Source organism: Cupressus sempervirens, chromosome 4 (genome assembly GCF_028749045.1).
Source record: "Cupressus sempervirens isolate cs-2001-9-10 chromosome 4, ASM2874904v1, whole genome shotgun sequence".
Lineage (NCBI taxonomy): Eukaryota > Viridiplantae > Streptophyta > Pinopsida > Cupressales > Cupressaceae > Cupressus > Cupressus sempervirens.
This window is the reverse complement of record NC_143121.1, coordinates 827,128,490-827,151,014: the sequence shown is the minus strand read 5'-3', so window position 1 is coordinate 827,151,014 and position 22,525 is coordinate 827,128,490.

The window sequence follows — 22,525 nt, the reverse complement described above, 5'->3', positions numbered from 1 at the left end:
TATATTTTTCTATATTATGAAAGAATTCCCTTCAGTAGGAAAGCTGAAATGAGATTAGAACAAGACCATTGTTGAGAAAATAAATGGATTCATTGATCAAATGGGTGAGAATTTTGATGCCCAAATGACTAGCTATTTTGAGGACTTCAAGAAGTATAGGAAATAGAGAATGGGGATACTAGTCTTACTGGTTGAGCAACATGAAAAGGATATTTTCTTTCTTGTGGACATTGATTACACTTATATACAAGCAGTCATACCTAGAGTGAGATGGCTTAGGTCACTAGGTTATGAACTTGATGTTCATCAAGCCTCAGCAGCAATAATAGCTCTAATTGTAGAGGAAATTGACAAGACTATAAAATATTTTGGAAATTGTGACATTATCAAATCAAGGGTGGTGATAGACCTTAAGATAGCTACAGTAGTGAAAAAGAAGCACAAATTGATCAAGAAAATCAAGAAGAAATTTGGTGTTGAAGAAGCAGGCACGGCAGAGGAAGAGGAAGCAGATGAAGAAGAGGATGACAATGAAAATGAAGAAGATGAGCCTCTACAACTAACACAAGGTCTAGGTGAGGAAAAGGAAGAAGGTGTTGAGGAAGAAGAAGTCAAGGAAGTGCCTATCAGAACTAAAGTCACCAAGAGGAAGGCTAAAACTCCACCTGCTTCTCAACCCAAAGCAAAGAAAGTGGCAAAACCTACACCAAAGAAACCTACTACCAAAGCCACCACCAAAAGGCCAAAGAAGAGGCAGAAAAGAAGAAGAAAGCCACCAAGAAGACTAATGAGGAGCCAAGAAAGAGAAGAAAATATGTAGCTCAACCTGACTCAGATGAAGAAAAGATAGAAATAGATGATAACAGTCAGTTCAACGTGGTAAGTCATCCACCCAAGTTTGCCATAGATAAATTGTGTACAAAGATTAGAAATGATTACTTGAAAGATTTAAAGAATTTAAATTTTAATAAGCTCACAAAAAAGAGAAAAATAAAATAGAAGAATCTATGTATGCTGTGATGGCCAAATACAAGCAAACACCTCTAAAGCTAGATGGCTCAATGCCCAAAGAATTGTATAAAACAGTAGAAGACAAATGGTATTTTTTCCTACAAATGGAAAAAGAAATAAGGGAATCTACTTTAGCTAGACTTTGTTGCCTAATTTGACCAAGAGTCAAATAACCAATGCAGTCAAGAGGCACAATAGTAGATTTACTCCAAAGCATAGGGCATTTAGTATTTTGCAAAATAAAATTGAACATGTTGTGAGCAAATCCACATAGTTGTGGAAAATAATCTATAAGAAAATTGATGATGTGTTTGATGAGGAATACAAGGCAGAAGCAAGTGCTAAGGTAAAGGAAATAAAAACAATAGGGAAGAAGGCTGAGGAAGAGAAGAAAGTGGAAGAAGAAAAGAAATATGAAGAGGAGAATAAAGAGGAGAAAGAGGAAGAAAAGGGTACATATGAGCAGCAAGAAAAAAGTGTGCAAGACACACAACTTTCACCTCCTAGCCCTCCTCATGCCACCATCACACTTGTAGAGATTATCAAGATTAAGGATGTTATTAACACTTCTGATCAAAACATCAATCCCTTAACTGTAGAGGATCTAGCAAAAATCCTTGACCAATCAACACAGGTAGCTAGATTATGTACAAGCCCAATACTGGTCAGTGTTGATGAATTGCAAAAGGCAGTAGTAAAATCAAAAGAAGTCAAGTTGCAAACACAAGAACCACCTTCGACCATTCAAACTACTAGAATCCTATTCCTTCCTCCACCATCTCCACCAAAAGAATTCACAAATGCACTTCAAGTGCCGAGTGCAATAGTAGAGGTTGCCATCCAGCATAAGTCATTAGACATTGCTCTAGCAAATTGGGATGCAGCTCTAAAAATACGCCTGGAGGTAAAAAACACTTTTTTGGCTAAGCATGGTATTACTCCATAGAACCCTTTGACATCAGTGTCAAAAAGGGGGAGATAAAGTAAGGGGAGATATATGCATAAGGGGAAATCTATTTTTTATTAAATTCTTTCATTCATTTTGTGAATAAAGTGGAAAGTTTGTAACTAGAAAAAAAGGGGGAGACTAGTAATAAAGAAGAAAGGGGGAGATGCAAAATTTTGAACTTTACATGGATCAGATATAGCACACAGTCTCAGAATGTAGAAATAGGACAAAGGATAGAGAGAATTAGGCACATTAGCATAGAATTTCAGTCTCAAGAATGGCCAAGGAACAATCAACTCAGGGGGAGTCACAAGGTATATTGTTACTTACAATATTTTTGAAATTTTGCATGAATGCCAAGACAATAAAGAATGTACTCAATAAGGTTAAGTTCATAAATGCTTAGTTAAGTGTTTTTGACACTCATGTCAAAGGGGGAGATTTTTGGTTAAAAGGATAGTCTTGAAAATTGAGTTTCAACACACTTAACCATTTTTCACTATATATGTCGAGTACACAATGTATGTCAAGCTAGAATTTTAATAGATGTCAAGCCAAACTTGGTGCCGATCAATATAGAACATACATGTGTTGAGCATTATAGAACATACATGTGCTGAGCAATACAGAACATACATGTGCTGAGCAATACAGTGTTTAATAGGTGTCAAGAAAATCAAGAAAGTAATAGATGCCAATAAATCCATGAATCAGTTCATGCCAAGCATTAGTAATGTAATGAGTGCTGAGCAACTCAAGATCAGTATAAGAGTTTGTGCCATCACAAAACAAGATGTAAACCATTTTTGGAGCCGACTTAGAGAGATTTTGAAGGAGAAAAAGGATAAGGACGAATCATTTACATTCCCTATGTAAACTGCATGCAACCAATCAAAAAAAAGGAGAAGGCATGAAACCAATGAGAAAAATCCAAGGTATGAGTGAGAATTTGAGATTCAACATGAATCGTAGATCCATACCTAACCCTAAGTCTTTGTATTCTTTATGAGGAGGTCAAGAACCCATTGCATATGTGGATGAGAATAATGTATGGGGAAATTATAGAAAAATTTCAGTGTGAAGAAGGAAAGGCTTAGAGGAACAGAGCAGTAATTACATATCAACTTGATCAGAATAGTACAAGAGTCAAGGAACACATACAAAGATTAGATCAAGCAAGGATCAGAATGAGAAGAGTAGATCTAGTACCTGAATCTAGCAATTTGAGATTCCGTTCAATCAGGTCAAATGTTCTAATACTCTCTCACAATTGTATTAGAGGTTGAAATCCTATGTTGATAGGTTAGCTTAATAGCTAGGTAGAAGAACCTTTGGAGAAGGTGATTGAAACTCTTATGTATTAGGTGGGTTTAAAAACCTATTGTAAATCCTTTAACAGGGTGACACTTCATGTAAGTGTTTGTAAATCCTCTAACCCGGTCACTGTTGACATAGTGTAAAGTCTTTAACAGGGCAGGCCTTTCACAGGACAGACTATCAGAAGTGGTTGAACATTGATTGCTATAGTGATTTTTGTGGGTGTCATCCCCACCCCAATTTTACCTTCTTATTCCTAGAGCATTTATGGGTTACCAAATCTTTGTGTTATGTGTTGATGCATGCTTTCATTTCATGTTTGTTTATATGTTTACATGCATGCAAATATGTACTGAGGCCTGTCTCAAGAGTTTTTGATGTAGAATCAAATTGATATGCATCAGCCCATTCATCTAAGTGGAAATTAGGTACTTGTGTTAGGGGTGTGGTAGGCTCATTCAATATGTCATTTTTATCCACTTCTAGGATAGGGCAATTCATGTTGATGAGGTTAGGGGTGTAGGGCTCGATATGATGGAGAGCTAAAGGCTCTACTCTAATTGAAGCTTTGGCTCCATATCTTGTTCTAAAAAACATATATGACCAATCAGAAGATATGTAACCATCTATTTGGATAGTGAAGTCTCTTGATAAACAGATGGCAAAATGTGGCTTGACTTCAGCCACTGATATATTTTGAGTTACAGTACAACTAGGGCATACATGTAGGGCCATTTCTACATTTTTAAGGATCCCTATAGTCTTGATAGTACTACCATCCAACTATAATACATCCTTAACAATGGGCTCATATTTCATCTCTAGAGCATCAAAAACACACCTAGGCATCACTGAACTACTAGCCCCTGAATCAATCATGTAATTATGGACTAGTTTATCCCCTATAATTAGAGAAACATAAAATGGTGGAGGTCTAACCTTTTTATTTGTTTCTGCCCTATCTAGTGGTTGTACTAGGCTAGTGGCACTTTCCATGCCGGGTGGTTGATCCTTTGGTTCATTTTTTTCTAATTCTTGCTGCAGTAACCTCTTTTGCATGGGTATAGTAGCAACAACATCCAATATAGAAATATTCACATTTGTTTTCTTCATTTGTTCTACCACACTAAATGGTGTAGTAGGTGCTTTGGTAGAAACCTTGGGAGCTTCATTTTCAAGAGGTTGAGGTGGAACAACTGGAGGATCATTCACATCTCTTTTGCTATTATTTTGCCTTTTCTATTGAGAAACATTTGATTGGTTATTTACTGCTGATTTCTCATGAGGTGTCGCATTTGAAGTTAAGGCCTAATGAGGAGGAGGAAGTGCAGCATCTTCAATAACTCTTCTTTTGATCCTAGTGTTGTGAGCCATGAAATCTTGGTTTACATTGCAATGTTCCTCCATCTAATGGTTCATAAAAGAACAATCACCTTGCCCTTGCACATATGAGGCATCCTTAAATTGGTCCTCCTTGTATGATTTTCCTATTGCAGGCTCTTGGATGGCCAAAGCCAAATAAGACTCAGCATTTTGACACATGCAACGAGCATAGGAGTAGTTGCAAGAGGGGCAAAAATCCAAATCTTGGGCCATGTTGTTTTGAGGGACTAAGGCCCTACTCTAACTTGCATTCGAAGTTGAAGCATGGCTATTCTACCTATTTTGATCAAGAGAATTATTCCCATAATTATGATTTGGAGGCCTACCACTGTTTAGAGTTTGATGTTGCAATTGATGAGCTTTACTACCTTGAGCCTACCTATCTAAAGTCACCACCTTGTTGCTCATTTTTTGCATCACAGAGAAGTTGTCCTCTAACTTCTTTTCTTGGCCTTGCAATCTCTTATCTATGTTCAACATCATAGATTGCATCATTTCTTTGATTTCATCCATCCCATTTGAAGATGTGGAAGCTTGAGGGACTAGAGTAAGAGCTTGTGATGTAGAAATTGTGGGAAGAGGAACCATTGCTGGTTGGTGGTTTGGGACATCAGGGAAGAAGGGAATAGGAGGCCTTGGGGCTAATTTCCCTCCCTGTATTAATATATTTTCTGCCCTTATTGCCGTGTCATAAGCATTAGGTAGAGTATCCCCTCCCATAGTTTGGATTGTAGTGGCAATGTCACTATTAAAGGCTCTAAGGTAATGCAAGAAGGCATTACCAGGGGTAGGCTTCACTGAAATAGGTATTCTATCCCATGCTTTTTGAAATCTATAATTGAAATCAGTCATACATTCATGGGGGGCCCTTTTTATGGTAGTCAACTATTCTAAAAGTGATAGATGATCTTTTTTGTCCTCAGAATGCTTACATAGTCCTACTCCTAGACCATCCCAATCTGTTATACAACCATAAGCCAAACCTCTGTACCATTGTAGTGCTTTTCCTTTTAGGGATGAGGCTAGAAGCCTAACTACAACATCATCTTCTGTAACACCATGGATATTACAAACATTTGCAACTTATTGAATGTGCTCTAAGGGAGAAATGGAGGTTTCACCAGTAAACTCTGGTATACTTTTGAGTGCAGCTATTGGTATGTCATGTCTTTGGGCCAATAAAAGAGAACTTCTACCATTAAAGGTGTCAAAATCATGATCTCTAGGCAATTCCATATAGACAAGTGATCTATTTATATGTGTTGATGGCAATCTATGCTAAGATTTGATAGTAGGAGGAGTAGAGATAGATCTTGCAGGTGTATTTGTTACTATTGCACTCCTAACTAGTGATAAGGATACTCTAGTCCTCCTTCTTCTAGGATTTGACAATGAAAGCTCTTGGTATTGAAAATTACCTCTAGAAGATGCACTCATTTCAGCTTTGGGCATGAATTCTTGCAACTTTGGTCTAGAACTAGATGTATTTGAAGCCTAGAGTCACCAAGTACTTGAAAAGTGAGCCTCTTAAAGGCTTGAACATTGAAGCCAGTACTATTTCCTCAGTATTAGTCTTAAAATCTTTCTTCTTGACACCAGTAGACTTGAAATCTTTTGATATATGTCCCACTGGGCATGCCAAAAACTGTTGTCACTTAGGTTTGCACCCTTGTCCAAAGCCTATACATGAGGACAACCTAGTGAAACATGGAAACAACCTCCAAGATGTGGGACTTGAACTGTGAGGTTGAGTCTCTGGAGAAGGCCAACTTCCTCTTACTATCAGGGCACACCTAACTACTCTTGGAGAGGAAAAGGGGGAAGGAATGCATGGAAAGAAAATCTACCCATTCTAATCTAGGGAGGTGATGCACCAAAATAGAGTGTTCAAACCAATCTCTGCCCATACATGCACTACAGAACCATAATGAAACTAAGGATATACACATTTAGGCTTTCTTTAGTCTAATAATCACATGCAGATCAGAAAACCCAAGATGAATGACACAAGGAAAGGGATATTTACTTATATTATCATTCATGGATCCAAAGAGATATAATCATGCAGATTATAGATTTCCACAAAACACTAGTGGAGGCAAAGAGTTCTTGCACTTTCACACTAATGGCTGAAGGAGATAAGGCAGAAAATCATGCAGTTCAGAGATATAGGGGAATTTACATTGAAAATTTGCAGAGCAATAATAGAGAAAATAGAGAAAGGTCAACCCCAACAAAATCTACAAAATTTTTCCTTTATTGTTCAGGCATAACTGGGATGTCTTCTAACTTTAATTACTTTGCAACAACCTGCCATTAAGTCTTGCAGAGAATAATCATGGAGAAAATTTGATCTAGATACGGATCCAGATGCAATGATATCTGATCTTCTGTGTCAAATAATGCCTTGAGAGGAAAAAAATAGTGCCATTAAGCCATTCTGACTAGGTAGATGGATCAAAAAAATGGGTAGTGGAGTGTCCCTCTCATTCTGCATTCATTCTGGGTTAGTCAGGATTGATTACAGAGATCAGATTCACAAGATAACCCTTGTTTTCCATCATTTTGGCTCGTGAATCAGCAAGCTAATAAGTCAACCTGAAATTGCAAGCAAAACGAGCCACATGGACCAACGAGCTTATTTCACTTTTCCACCCCACGGGTCCTCTTGAATTTGACCATGCCTTATGGACTAATCGCACCACCTTAACCCTGACCACGGTGGTCTTGTTAAAACCTTGACCATGGCAATTGTTTTAACTGTTGTCGTTAACTGTCAATGTTACTTGAGCCACCAAGACACGTGTCCTCCACCTGCCTTCCCGCATTACTTAACTCCTCTGCAACTTCATCTTGCAAGAAAGTGCTGATCGTTGATCTCCATGAGATCAACGATTGAGGAAATCCTTCGTGTACTACACTTTGTTCTTTCCCTGAGCCCATAACACTTGGCACACATCTAGCATTATTTGTACCATGCCTTGCAACACATGGCATCCAACTAGTGACCCACAGAGAAACTGGACCTACAGAGACATGTGGCAGCAAAGTGCTTCCTCGCATTATTTATCTTGGTTGCATCTTCATCTTGCAGGAAAGCCTTAGCCCTTGATCTGGGGAAATCCGACAGTGCCCGTAACTTGCGCGTTGAAACTTGACGAAGATCTTGCATGACATCATGTTGTCCACGTGTCAGAAAGGGGTATTCCTACATGATTTAACTTCCCTGCATCTTCATCTTGTGGGCGTATGGTGATTGTCAATCTAGGAAGACCTAGTGGTGGATAAAAAGTTGTATCTTTGCGGCTGGCCAAAGGAAGACGGACCTACCTGCCACGCAGCACAAAAGGGCTTTCTCGCAATACTTAAAACACTTACATCTGTATCTTGCGAGGAAGCACCCACCGTAGATTTGGCAAGATCTAACAGCGAGAAAAGTTGCACGCCAGTGGGGAAAAATATTTAAAACACCCTGGGCATTAAAATATCATTAAATTTGGTGGGTAGCCGTTAGATGGGCTGAATATTCAAAATTTGAATTTGGCGGGGAGGTAAAAATGGCAACAATTATTTAATATTGGTGAAAAAAATTAAATGTTGAATATTAAATATGAGTTCAATGGGTTAGGTAGCACATGGTTTATGTAATTCTACTTGGTGGTTTTGTGGACTTACTACTATATAAGTAGTCATAAGGGTAGTTATTGGTAAGTGAGAAAAGGCAAGAGTCAAGTAGGACAAGGCTTGACAGGTTAACCAAGGGAGCATTTGTGAAGGTTGGAAGCATGGCATGGCATGGGATGTGTGGATTCATGTTTGTTCAGATGAATTGCTCAATGGTGGCTATGGCTTTGAAGGCTTCCATGGTTGTATTGCAATGGTATTTTTTGTTGAATAATACATGGTGATGGATGTGTTTGAAGGATGGGTTTTTTCCCTCAATGAGAGTTTCCTAGGGTATATCTTGTGTCACAATTTTTGTGGGTATGTTGCCTATTCTCTTGCATGTGGATTTTCAATTCATTTTTATTTTAGATCTATCATGGGTTATGTGGAAACAGTTATATTCTTTGTTGCAAGTTTTCTTATATTACATACTGATAATTGTAAGATGTTAATTGATAGAATTTTATTTTTCATGCTATATGTGAATTTTATGTTAAAGGGTAGGAAAGAGGGTAAGTTTACTATGACGAACTTTATCTAGTGGGTTGATTCATTAATATTAAGGGAAGGGATTGGTTCATTGTTTATTGTTAGTTTTATTGCTAATGTCTAGTAACTATTTGATATGAAAATTTCCTCTTGTTCCTCCATGGAACATCTCCCTTGTTTTGGTTTCTTCTAATATAAAAAGCAACAAAAGTAATAAACCAATAGCCTAACCCACCAACGCCCTTTTCCATAATATACTAGCTCTAACTTCATTAACTCTATATAACTTTCTACCATCATATTAATCCTACATTTTTCTTCTCCAACCAATGTGGTGTTGGATAAATGAGAGGAGGGGAGTGAATAAGTTATTATAGGTCCTTTAAATTAATTTGTGCCCTTTTAATATTATCAACAAATAACTTGGTTAAGCATTCAACTAACCAATACTAGATTACAACTCAATACAAATGAAAACATGAAATAACATAAATACTATCTTAAAATGGGTGCACTTTCCTTTTTAAGACCTTTTAGCACCATCCTTCACTGACTTTATGAAACATACGTGGATCCCTATTCAATGTGTTTTTTCTTATATCTACACCATATCTTCCAGTCTCATATGCACATCCTTAGGGGTATTTTCTCTTTATCCTTTCGGACTTGGTCAACTAGGTTGAATTGGTCTTTGACTAGGTTGATCCAAGTCAACCTAGTCCTTAAGGATGCCCTTTTCATCCATCTTTTAGGTCAAGCTCAACCCTGGTTGACCTTGTCCAAGACTAGGTCAACCCAAGTCGACCTAGTCCCTGATGATTATCAGTTTAAAGGCCCAAAAGGTCTCAAATTTATCAACTTATATCTCTCCCCTCTTGATTTTTAGTTAACTCTCTTCTTAATAGTCAATCTACAATTAACTCTTTGCTTAATAGTCAACTTGCAATTAACTCTTTGTTTAACAGCCAACCTTAAGTCGGTCATTAACTATTTTCCCACTAGAAAACTAGTATAAAAGGAGGTTTAGGAGATTAATTTTCACAACTCATCTTATAAAGAATTCATATATCATCAAATACTCAAGGCCTTCTAGAGCTCAAGGCATTCAAGCATTCAAGCAAGCAAGTTCCTTCAACCATTCAAGGATATTTTTATAGCATTTCCTCTTCAAGATCTAGCACTTTGTTGGCCATCAAGGGAGGAGATCTACATTAAAGTATTCATTATCTTCTCCATTAGTGCACATTTACATCCACTGCTCCATGATGTGGTTATGATAGATCCATTTCAATTATGGAGATATCCTACATCTTTCATATTGAATACTACAACATACATCATGACAAATCCTTATTTATAAGGGTTTCTACAAGGAAGGTGAATATTTACACTTATATTGTTTTGTTTATGTTTACATTTATCATCAATGGTTAATTTCTTAACATAGGACTTGACCAAGGCAAGCCCTCCTCAAACAAAACCCCCCAAAATCATTCTTTTTTGTGTTTATTTGCAGGATACCAATCGGAGCTTATAGATATTATTTTTTATGAAATTTATGGGTTTTATTCCTTTCATAATTTTATTCCAAGATTCACTGGTAGATAATTAGAAAAGGACCATATCTACAATTTTTGGAGCTAATATACGTATTCCTCTATGCATTTCAATGTGAGTCTTTTATATTATAATTTCCTCATATCTTTACTCTAGATCTATATTTAATTGGGCTTATTGTATACAAATAAAACTTAGATATATATTATTTAAGCAACTGGTTCAATGTTGCATCCACATTATCTTATAAGGTCCAAATAGATTATTTCTTTATATTACATTCCCCTTTTTAATTTTAATTTAGTGTTGGATACAATTATTTATTGTGTGTTGTCTTTGATGTTACACAAATGTCATATCAGTTATAAGTCAAAGTCTACCGAGCTCAACTGGTCAGCAAGGAAAAAGTTAGAGTCTACCAAGCTCAAAAGGTTAGAAAAGCAAATTACAGAGTCTACCAACCATTTCTATAGGTTACACTATGAAGACAGTTTATACTGAGCTCACTCGGGCACTGAAGGATTCTGTGGCAAAGATCAATTTCTACCGAGCTGGTAAGGTCAGCAAAAGAAAATTAGTTCTTACTGAGTTCACTCGATCTCCAAATAATTTTACAAAGTTTGTAGTATTTACCAAGCTTCACTTGGTTAAAACTAAAAATCATTTTTTGGAGTAGTGTTTATCGAGCAGGGTCAGCCAATGAAGGATTTCATTGTTTTGAGAAATAAAGTTTATTTGTTTAATGTAATTTTTGTAGCTGAATGATGTATGATTTATTGGTAAATGTTACTTGTAAATGAGCCAACTTGACAATTTGTAATGTATAAATAAAAAGTCAAGTTGTTTTTTCAAATGTATGAATGGATGTATGAATGAGCGAGGATGCAAGTAAGTTGATTGTGAAGAATAAGTGTGAGCAAATTTTGAAGAAGGATCAGATATCCTTGAGCAGCAGAGTTGTATTTGATCAGTAAGGATCTATTGAAGCAAAGTAGAGATCTGTATCAACAAAATTCAGTTGCATCTCATTCAGGTCACTTATTGTTACTTTCTCACCATTGTAGCAGTAATTACTAAATCTCTTAATAGAGTTGGTCTAACAGCCATTTTGTAAATCCTCTAACAAGGTAGATAGTTCTATTGAATTGGTCTAAAGTCCTCTAGCAAGTCCACTCCTAGCAAGTTGATTAAATCCTCTAATAGGGTCACACCTAATAGTGTGTTTTGTAATCTTTAACAGGGTTGGCTCCTAACAGGGCTCACTTCAAAAGAGTGAAAATTGGTAGCTAGTTACTTGGTGGTTTTTCCCATATTGGGTTTCCATGTTAAATCTGGTGTCTCATGTGTTCATGTTATTTAATTTTGCATGCATGTTAATAATTGTGAATGCTTAAAGATCAATAACAAGTTAATCTACCGAGTTATAGCATTTTTCTGTGTAGCTACCGAGTAATAGTAGTAATTAAGTTTTAAGACATCTAAGGGATCTATGGATTTATTTTTGTGGTAACTGATTCACTCTCCCCCCCTCCCCCTCTCAGTTACTTCATTTATATTTCCAACAATTGGTATTAGAGCTTTTGGTACTTGCAAGAAGGATTTTAAGGATCTAAGCCAAAGATTAGGATGTCTTACAAGAGGGAAATTTCAAGACTTAACAGGGATAACTTTTCAGCATGGCAAGGTCTCATGAGCCTCCATCTGGCTTCCATTGGAGACACGGGATTGAAATATCTCAATGAAGCATATGTAACTCCCACTGGCACATTATCTGCAAATGACATTGCTAAGAAGAAGACTCATAACATCATGAAGATAGACATTGCATCTCTCCTAAGCTATGAAGAATTTGATGATATCAAGGATTGCAAAACTGCCTTTGAAATGTGGAACAAGTTAAAAGATATCTATGGAGGTGATGATAATGTGAGGAGAGCCAAAGTAGAAATTCTAAGAGGACAATTTGATTAGATGAGGATGAGAAAGGATGAAAACATTGCAAAATATGTTGAAAAATTCAAAGCAAGTGTTAGTGCAATCAAAGCTTCTGGAGGGGATATCAAAGAGGAAACAGTTATAAGTAAAATTCTTAGATCATTACTTTCCATTTATGCAATCAAAGTTTCTACAATTCAAGAAAGAAGATGTGAAGCAAATCATAAGATAAATCTAGAGGCCATAGTTGGAAGATTGACTGCATTTGAGCTAGATAACTATGATAACTATGTTCTAGCTACCAAGAACATTGAATCATCATTTGAAGCCAAGCTTTTACTCAAAAAGAAAGGCAAGAAGATAAAGAATTCTCAATCAAAAAGTGAAGAAAAATTAGAACAGAGTTCAGACAGTGATCTTGAGGTGGTTGAAGCTCTATTAGCAAGGCAATATTCAAGAGGCAAAGAGAAATACAAAGGTAAGGTTCCTCTAATCTATTTTTCTTGTGAAGAAATTGGACAAATTACTACTAGGTGCCCAAATAAGAAAAAAAAGAATGAGAAGAAAGGTCACAAGTGCAATGGCAAGAAATACTTCAAATCGTTCAAGGATAAAGGAAAGAATACATGTTTTATGGCTTAGGATTCTAATGATTCTAATGATGAAGAAGAAGATGAAATTGTTTACATTGTTACGAAAGATGAGTCTGATAATGATGAAGAAATGGCACTTATTTCTCATGTGAGAAAAAATAATACATGGATCATAGATAGTGGTTGTTCTCATCATATGACTGGTGATGAAACTAAGTTTGAACATTTTGAAGACTATGATGGTGGCAGTGTGAGGTTTTGTAATAATAAACCTTGTTGCATAAAAGGAAGAGGAAGAATCTCACTAACCAAAGAGCTTGTATGTGATAATGCATATTGGGTAGAAGGACTAAAACACGATCTATTGAGTGTGGCATAGCTAGTTAATAATGGATTCAAAGTGGAATTCATGCATAGAAAAGCAAGATTGTTGGATGACAAAGGAAAACGGATTGGATCAGGCACTCAAACAAAAGGTAACTTGTTTTATCTTGAACTTGGTGAATGTTCATGCTTTATTGCTCAAGTTGAAGAAAGTTGGTTATGGCATAGGAGGTTGTGTCATGTGAACTTTGATAACTTGGTGAAAATAAGTAAATCCAGAAAAACAAGAGGCATTCCTAACCTAAAGAAACCTAAGGTTGGTCTATGTAAGAATTGCCAAATTGGCAAGATGGGAAAGACTAGCTTTAAAAGTAAGAACTATCAATCTGAAGAAGTTTTAGAAATTGTGCATACTGATTTGTGTGGACCTATTGAAATTGAAAGCTATACTGGTGAAAATTTCTTCATTCTTTTTGTCGATGATTATTATATAATGATGACTATCATGTACCTGAAAGAGAAATCAGAAGCATTTGAGAAGTTCAAATGGTATTTGGCTAGAGTTGAAAAGGAAACAAGCAAAAGACTGAAATTTTTGAGATCAGAAAGAGGTGGTGAATTCATCTCCCATGAATTCAATAACTTTTACATTGAAAGGGGAATCAAAAGACAAGTATCAGCCCCTAGAACTCCCAAGCAAAATGGAATAGCAGAAAGAAGGAACAGATCTATCATGGACTATACAAGAACCCTAATGATTGAAAAGAGCATTGCTATCAAATACTGGAAGGAAGCTATCAGTACTACTATTCATACCTTGAACAAAGTATAGTTGAAGGACTCATTCAAAACCCCCTATGAGTTATGGTATGGCTATAAACCCAATTTTAGTTACCTAAAAGTATTTGGAATCAAATATTACATTTTGAAAGAATCTAGAAAAGGTAAATTTGATGTGAAGGGTGATGAAGGAATATTTATGGGATATTCTTGCAAAAATAAAGCATATAGATGTTTGAATTTGTCTACTCACAAAGTCATAGAAAGTGCACATGTGAAAGTTGATGAGTTTTTAGAAAGAACTGAAGAAGAAAGCCAAAGGGAACTAGAAGTTTATAGGAGATTTGGTTTCATTGAACCTGATACAGTGCCAGCTATAGCTATAAATCAGGAATCTTCTACTCTCGAGTCTTCAGTAACTGATTTGCAGGAAGTTCAAACCGAGCTACAAGAACCTGAGTCACATTCTGATGCTACTGAGCCAATGCCTACTGAGTCTGAAGGACCCAAGCAATAGACAAAGTAGCCAGAACATGAAGTTGAAGTACAAGAGGATGAGAATGCAAAGCATTCAAAAGGCAAGGAACCTATATTAACCAAGTATGTTAGGAGACATCATGCACTAGATCAGATCATTGGAGATAAATTTGAAAGAACTATGACAAGAAGTAAGTTGAAAGGTACTTGTTTACTTGCTGATTTTGAACCTAGAAGAGTGAAAGATGCATTAGAAAATGAAAGTTGGATTGAGGCTATGAATGAAGAAATAGAGCATATAAAGAAAAATAAAACATGGACTCTTGTACCCAAGCCTAAAGACAAAAATGTGATTGGAATGAAGTGGGTATTTAGAAATAAGCTTAATGAAGATGGTAAGGTATCAAAGAACAAAGCTAGATTGATATACAAAGGATGTTCTCAAGAAGAAGGAATAGACTATGGAGAGACTTTTGTTCCTATTGCAAGATTGGAAGGTGTCAGGACCCTACTTGCATATGATTGATACAAAGGATTTAAGGTTTATCAGATGGATGTCAAGTCAACATTTCTCAATGGTATATTGGATGAGGAGGTGTACATTGAGTAGCCTGAAGGATTTTTTGATCCAGAAAAGAAGGATATGGTTTGCAAATTACATAAAGAATTCTATGGTCTGAAACAAACCCCTAGAGCATGCTATCAAAGACTGCATAACTATCTTATTCAGATTGGTTTTCAAAGAACTAATGATAACAATAGCTTGTATATCAAGGAAGGACTAGATAATAAGATTGTTTTGATAGAAATATTTGTGGATGATACTTTTTTCATAGAAAATGATGATCTTTGCAAAGAATTTTTAGAGCAAATTAAATAGAATTTTGAAATGTCAATGTTTGGTGAGATCAAATTCTTTGTTGTGTTAGAATTGCTTTAGAATAACTGAGAGGGGGGGTGAATTAGTTATTCAAGGTCCAAATGTCCCTTGTAAACTTTTCTCTGAGTGTGATAAATCCATTCAATCATTCATTTATGCAAACTTTAACTTTTCTAATTAGCAAGTTACTGTAAATCAACATGCAAGTACAACACACAGAAAATCAACACATGACAGTGATTTATGTGGAAACTCAATTTGGGAAAAATCATCAGTAACATGCTACTCAATTCTCACCCTTCTGAAGTGATGTTGTGTGAAAGGGCTACCCTGTTAAAGGCTTACAACACACACTGTTAAATGTGACCTCGTTGGAGGATTTAACCACCCTGTTAGAAGTGGGCCTGGTAAAAGGACTTTAGAACATTCACTTGGAATGCCACCTTGTTAAAGGATTTACAAATGTTGTTAAGCCAACCTAAGTCTATAAGATTTTTAGATCTAATACAATTTCTAGAGAGTATTAGAAAATCTTGACCTGACTATAATATACAACTTATCTTGCAAATTTTAGATCACTTCTTTGCTCATATCTTTGTCTAGCCTTTTATCTCTGCAACTCTTAACTGCTTATCTTTTCTTTCAAGCTTTGTCTTTTTGAGTCTCCATTCTCAATGCACCAGTGCAATCATCTCTTCATGACCACTTGTAGAAGCATAGTATTTGTGCTCTTCCTTTTCCTAGATGTCTCTTTCTTGACACCCTTTCAATCACTTCGCAGATTTTGGCACTTCTGTAGCAACAATATCAACAACATCTTGCTTCTTGGTCTATGGCTTCTTAAATAGAAGTCTTGGACTTCCTTTTTCTGCTCGATTCTTCCATTTTTCACTCTCAATTCGCATGGATTAGGTAGGATACATTGTATCTATCACATATTTTATTTCCTCTACAAACGTCTTAAATAATCCTTTAGAATTCACCCAAAAATGGTTTACATAAGATTTTGTACCAACAACTCACCATCCTTATCTTCCAACTTGTTCAAAAAATTCAATGCCACCACTATGTTGGCTCAGATTTGGCGAATCTTCATCATTTGAAATAATGTAGCAACTCGACACTATTAAAATATTGGTGCTCGACACATACTGTGTTACTCAAAATCAACTATGTTTTCCTGATGCTCGGCACCTGAAGATCACTCGGCACTAACTATAAAAAAAAATTGATGCTCGGAACCTAATCTTTTACTCAGCACTTGAAGATCACTCAGTACTAACTAAAAAAAAATTCCATTACTTGACTTCTATTAAGAATTTGCTCGGCTTCAACTGACTTGCTCAGCACCTTATGATGATCAAAGCTAAAGCTTTGCAATCAACCTTGTTACAACTTTTTCTTCCAATGTATCTAAGTGTGACCAACCTCTATATCTTTGAGTATTTCATCAATACATTACTTGACCATTTTCTTGATTGATTCTTGCACTTCATTACAATATCATAACTCAACCCTTCCTTTAGGTGCTCTTGTTACATCTTGTTGATCAAATCCTCTTCATCAATCAACTAAGTGATAGTGCATGAATCTTATAAGCGAATATCATCCCTACATATAGCAGGTTTGACATCAATGGCAAAACAATGATTGAAAACAATCTTTTACAAAAATCTCCCTCTTTGATCTTCAAGAACAATGAGCTTTTCAATCAGATTTCCAATGTGTTGGTCTTCAAATTTAGAAAAGTAAGAATGGCATCTACATCACTCAATCTAAATACATCAAGGAGATACTAAAAAAGTTTGGTATGGAAGACTGCAAACCAGTTGGGACTCCTATGTGTACTAGATTGAAGCTTACCAAGGATGATGAATCAAAAGAGGTAGATCAGACATTGTATAGATCTATGATTCGAAAGTTGTAGTATGCAGTGCATACAAGACCAGATATTGCCCTTGTAGTTGGTATTGTAGCAAGATTTTCAGCAAAACCAAGAGAAAATCACATGATGGCAATCAAAAGAATCATGAGATATTTGAAAGGCACTGAAGATTATGGATTATGGTACAAATTTGGAGGTAATCTAAATTTGAAAGTGTTTACTAATGGAGATTGGGCAAGAAACATTGATGACATAAAAAGTACAAGTGGAAGAGCTTTCTTTCTTGGAAAGAGGTTGGTTTCTTGGACAAGTAAAAAGAAAAATTGTACATCCCAATCCACAGCAGAAGTAAAGTATGTTGCAATAGTAGTAAACTATTCTAATATTGTTTGGTTCAAATAGTTATTGGAAGGTATGAAGGAAGAAATCAAAGAACCTGTTGTTATGTTTTGTGACAGTACAAGTGCAATTAACATATCAAAAAATTTAGTGATGCATTCAAAAACCAAGCACATTGCAATAAAGTATCACTTTGTCAGAGAATTGGTGCAAGATAAGGAGATCAGATTGGAATATGGTCATACAAAGGAACAAATTGCTGACATATTCACAAAGCCTTTACCTAAGGATGCATTTTTGTATCTAAGAGGTAAGTTAAGGGTCATTCTCCTATCTAAAGCTCACTAAAATGAAGTTTTTGTGATGCATCAATAGGTATCAAGTTGAAGATATTTTCAGTTGATGCAAAATAATCATGAAAATATTGCATATGAATATGTACATAAGGTACATTGCTATTCATTTGGTTTGTGTTGTCTTTGGCATGTGTTGTCAAAGAGGAGAATATACTGTCATATCTTTCTAAAATTTGAATCTGTTTATGAAAAGTTTGTTGTTTGTATAGAAGCTATGATAGTCCTTCATAGAGGGAGACTATTGTATTTGAGGAGTTTGTGGAATGAAATGTAAGAGGGAGAAGCATTCTGTCAGAAAAAGACTTGTTTTAAAATTTCATTCTGCTATGACATGTTGTGTTGCCATCAATGCTAAAGAAGGAGATTGTTGGATACAATTATTCAATTATGTGTTGTCTTTGATGTTACACAAATGCCATATCAGTTACAAGTCAGAGTCTACTAAGCTCAGTTGGTCAACAAGGCAAAAGTTAGAGTCTACTGAGCTCAAAAGGTTAGCAAAGCAAATCACAAAGTCTACCAAGTATTTCTGGAGGTTACACTATGAAGATAGTTTCTACCGAGCTCACTCGAGCGCTGAAGGCTTCTGTGGCAGAGATCAGTTTCTACCAAACTAGCAAGGTCAACAAAGGAAAATTAGTTCTTACTGATTTCACTCGATCTCCAAAGGATTTTATAGAGTTTGTAGTGTTTACCGAAATTCACTTGGTTAACACTGAAAATCATTTTCTGGAGCAGTGTTTACCGAGCTGGGTTGGCTAATGAAGGATTTCATTGTTTTGGGAAATAAAGTTTATTTGTATAATGTAATGTTTGTAGCCGACTGATGTATGGTTTATTGGTAAATGTAACTTGTAAATGAGCCGACTTGACAATTTGTAACATATAAATAAAAGGTCAAGTTGTGTTTTCAAATGTATGAATGGATGTATGAATGAACGAGGATGCAAGTAAGTTGATTGTGAAGAATAAGTGTGAGAAAATTTTGAAGAAGGATTAGATAACCTTGAGGAGCAGTAGAGTTGTATTCAATTAGTAAGGATCTATTGAAGCAGAGCAAAGATCTATATCAACAAAATTTAATTGCATCTCATTCAGGTCACTTATTGTTACTTTATCACCATTGTAGTAGTAATTCCTAAATCTTTTAACAGAGTTAGTCTAATAGCCATTTTGTAAATCCTCTAACAAGGTGGACAGTTCTACTAAATTGTTCTAAAGTCCTCTAGCAAGGCCACTCCTAGCAGAGTGATTAAATCCTCTAACAGGGTCACACCTAACAGTGTGTTTTATAACTTTTAACAGAGTTAGCTCCTAACATGGCTCACTTTAGAAGAGTCAAAATTGGTAGCTAGTTACTTGGTGGTTTTTCCCATATTGGGTTTCCACATTAAATCTGGCATCTCTTGTGTTCATGTTATTTAATTTTGCATATTGTGAATGCTTAAAGATCAATAACAAGTTAACCTATCGAGTTAGAGCATTTTTCTGTGTAGCTACCGAGTAACAACAGTAATTAAGTTTTAAGACATCTAAGGGATCTATGGATTTGTTTTTGTGGTAATTGATTCACCACCCCCCCCCCCCCCCCCCTCCTCAGTTACTCCATTTACATTTCTCACATTTACTATTGGTAACCTTCTTCCTTTGAGTTCTAGCTAATCTAATTTGGATCATAAGTGGAATCATATTTGGAAATTCTCCTCTTTCCCTCACATCCATATTTGAATTGAAAAGTGGCCCAAAAAATAAGGAGAACTACAGCCCTATTAAAGTGCCTCACTTTTTCCCTTAAACATTTTGGTGATCCTGACAAGTTCCCTCTTTTTTATTTTGGATTTAGATCCCTTGATTTCCCTTCTTTGGCATTGGCTTCGCCTAAAGATTTTGGTGAACCCGACTCCCTCAACTCTTTCTTTTATGCTAATAGATCATTCCTTTTTTATTTTATTGGTTGTTTACCTTCTTTTGACAAACTCAAAATCTTACCCTCTTTCTTGGAGTTAGATCTTTCTTTCATATTTTCTTCTTCTATGGTATTTTGAAGTTATATTTGGCTATCTTATTAAGTTAGATTTCTTTTTCTCTTCTTCTAGTATTCTTTTGCATTCCATGTTTAGATCTAGCTTATATTTTTTTCACTCATGTTGCAACAATCATTTAAAGCATTTTTCAACCATTCCTCTATTCGTTTTTCCATTAAAAAAATCCTCCTTTAAGATATATTTCCCCTAAAATGAATCAATGTAGAGTATTGTCCTCTCTTATGTTACCTTATAATAAACCATTAGAGAAAGATTATGATTTTAACCTCTCTCTTAATGCTCTTTCTCTTTGTGAAGGAAATTTAGAGATTGATGTTAACTTTTCTCCTAATTTAGACCTTATATATTAGGACACTTTTGGTAGGGATGATATTCTTCCTTCTTTTGACTCCTCTCCTTTTTCTTCCATGGTATGTTTTCTCGATAGAGATATTATTTCCTATGATGATTATCCTATTTATGATGAATAATTTAATGATGATAAGGACTATGCTCTTCCTCATGAAATAACCTTACTTCCAAACTGTAATGCCCCACTCAGAGATCCTTGGAACAAGGACAGATACAAGCCAAGATTAAAAATAAATTTAAAAAAATAAAAACAAGAATGGATGCACACAACATACAACATACAAGGATTACAAATATTGTAATAGAATACTAAGCAAACATCCAAACACCAACGGATCTCCAAACGCCACTACTGACCAAAAACAACAAAATACGAAAGGACACAATCGAATTTGAAACTAAAACATTCTGAAAAAAAATGTAACTCCAAGGTATTCAAGAACACCTAAGAGGATAGACAAAAAAAACTTCTAAAAACTTATGGACAATCTAAAAAGTGCCAATTGTTCGCCTGGACAATTTTCCCAAGACTCAGGCGATACAATAATTCAACACTATGTGATACTTTCTAGTATTGTACAACTTTCCAAAAGAAGCCATGCAACACTTTTAGGGTTTGACAAACACTTCTCAAGAAGATGTGTGATACTTCACAAGTATTGTATGACCTTCCTTTAATGGTTGTGCAATACATTCCACTATCGCACGACATTTCTTCTTAAGATGTGCAATACTCTCAAGGATCACACGATATTTCTCCCTTAGGCATGTGATACTTTAAAGTATTGCCCAATGTTGATGCATGGTCACCCTAGGAACAATAACAAATGCTCCAAGAAAAAAAAGGGGATAAAAAAAGAAGTCAGAACCTCCACACTGGGAAGTATCGGATCCACAGTCAACGCATAGATACTCAAACATTAACTACAAATTGGGAACTACATTTATTCATCTAACATAGCAATGAAGAAAATGATTGAAAGCAACATCACAATCACCTAAGATAACAAGCTAAGTATGTGGTTCCTCCACACCATAATAGCATCATAAGACCTCGAAGTTCATAGCCATCCCTCATGCGTAACATCCCAAACTACTAACTAGATAGTTAGAGATGTCTTATAAGAATATCACTACTAAAGCGTAATAACATCATAAGAACTGGAAATCTAACATGCTAAAACAACCAGCAATAGATACTCCAACTAATCACTCAACATCATCTAATCATATGCTAAAAATTATAATAAGGAGATATGTTAATACTAACATCATCCAAACATGATATACAAGAATTCCAATGAAAGCATAAATCACCTAAAAGTATACTCCAGGAACTATTGTATCAAGTGAAAACATCTAGCAATAGTCACATGGGGATAATAGACCATCTCTATACACCGGTCTCTAGCAGTGGTATAGGTAGCTACACCTCCCAACCATGGGGATCCCCTAGGTCCACTCCCTCCATGCTGATGGAGATAATGACCCAACCACAAATGCACATAGATAAAATGTCCATGGCTAATAATCATGCTAGATAGTAATGATGATTGAAACCAAGATCATGAAATAATGCAAGTACAATAGGTCTTGGTTAAACACTCAATGGGCTATTATGTAGGAGCTAACATCATGGAGAGTCACTTGGCATCAACAAGCCCAAGCTAGTATTGATAGCTACACTTCCCAATGAAAGGCACACAATCAAGGTTGTAGCTCTTCCCAATGGAAGGTACACAATCCCAGCTTTTTAATTATCTTATATTTATTGCCACTCTATATTTTTATTTAGTTATCATTTATATAAAACTTCCTCTGTCAACCCATAGGAAATAGTCACCAAGTTGCAAGATAGAAGCCCCTCCATGTGCTACCCTACCCTACCCATGCTCATCCAATGATGAGTAGACGTAGGCATACATATTCCAAACCCAGCCCCAATGATCATAACTCTAGAAAGTACCACAAAAGATCAGGTCTCACAAGTCACCTAACAAATGCATGGGCATGTGCTTGTGTGTGGCACATCACCTTTGTGAAGATCATAACACAAGGACTAGATGAGAACACAATGTAAAAATATACTCAACCAAAAATAAACTCAGGAGAACGGATGTAAAACTCATCCCAATGCAACATAAAAGTGCAACAATGGTTTGACTGACATCCAAATAGATGATTCGAG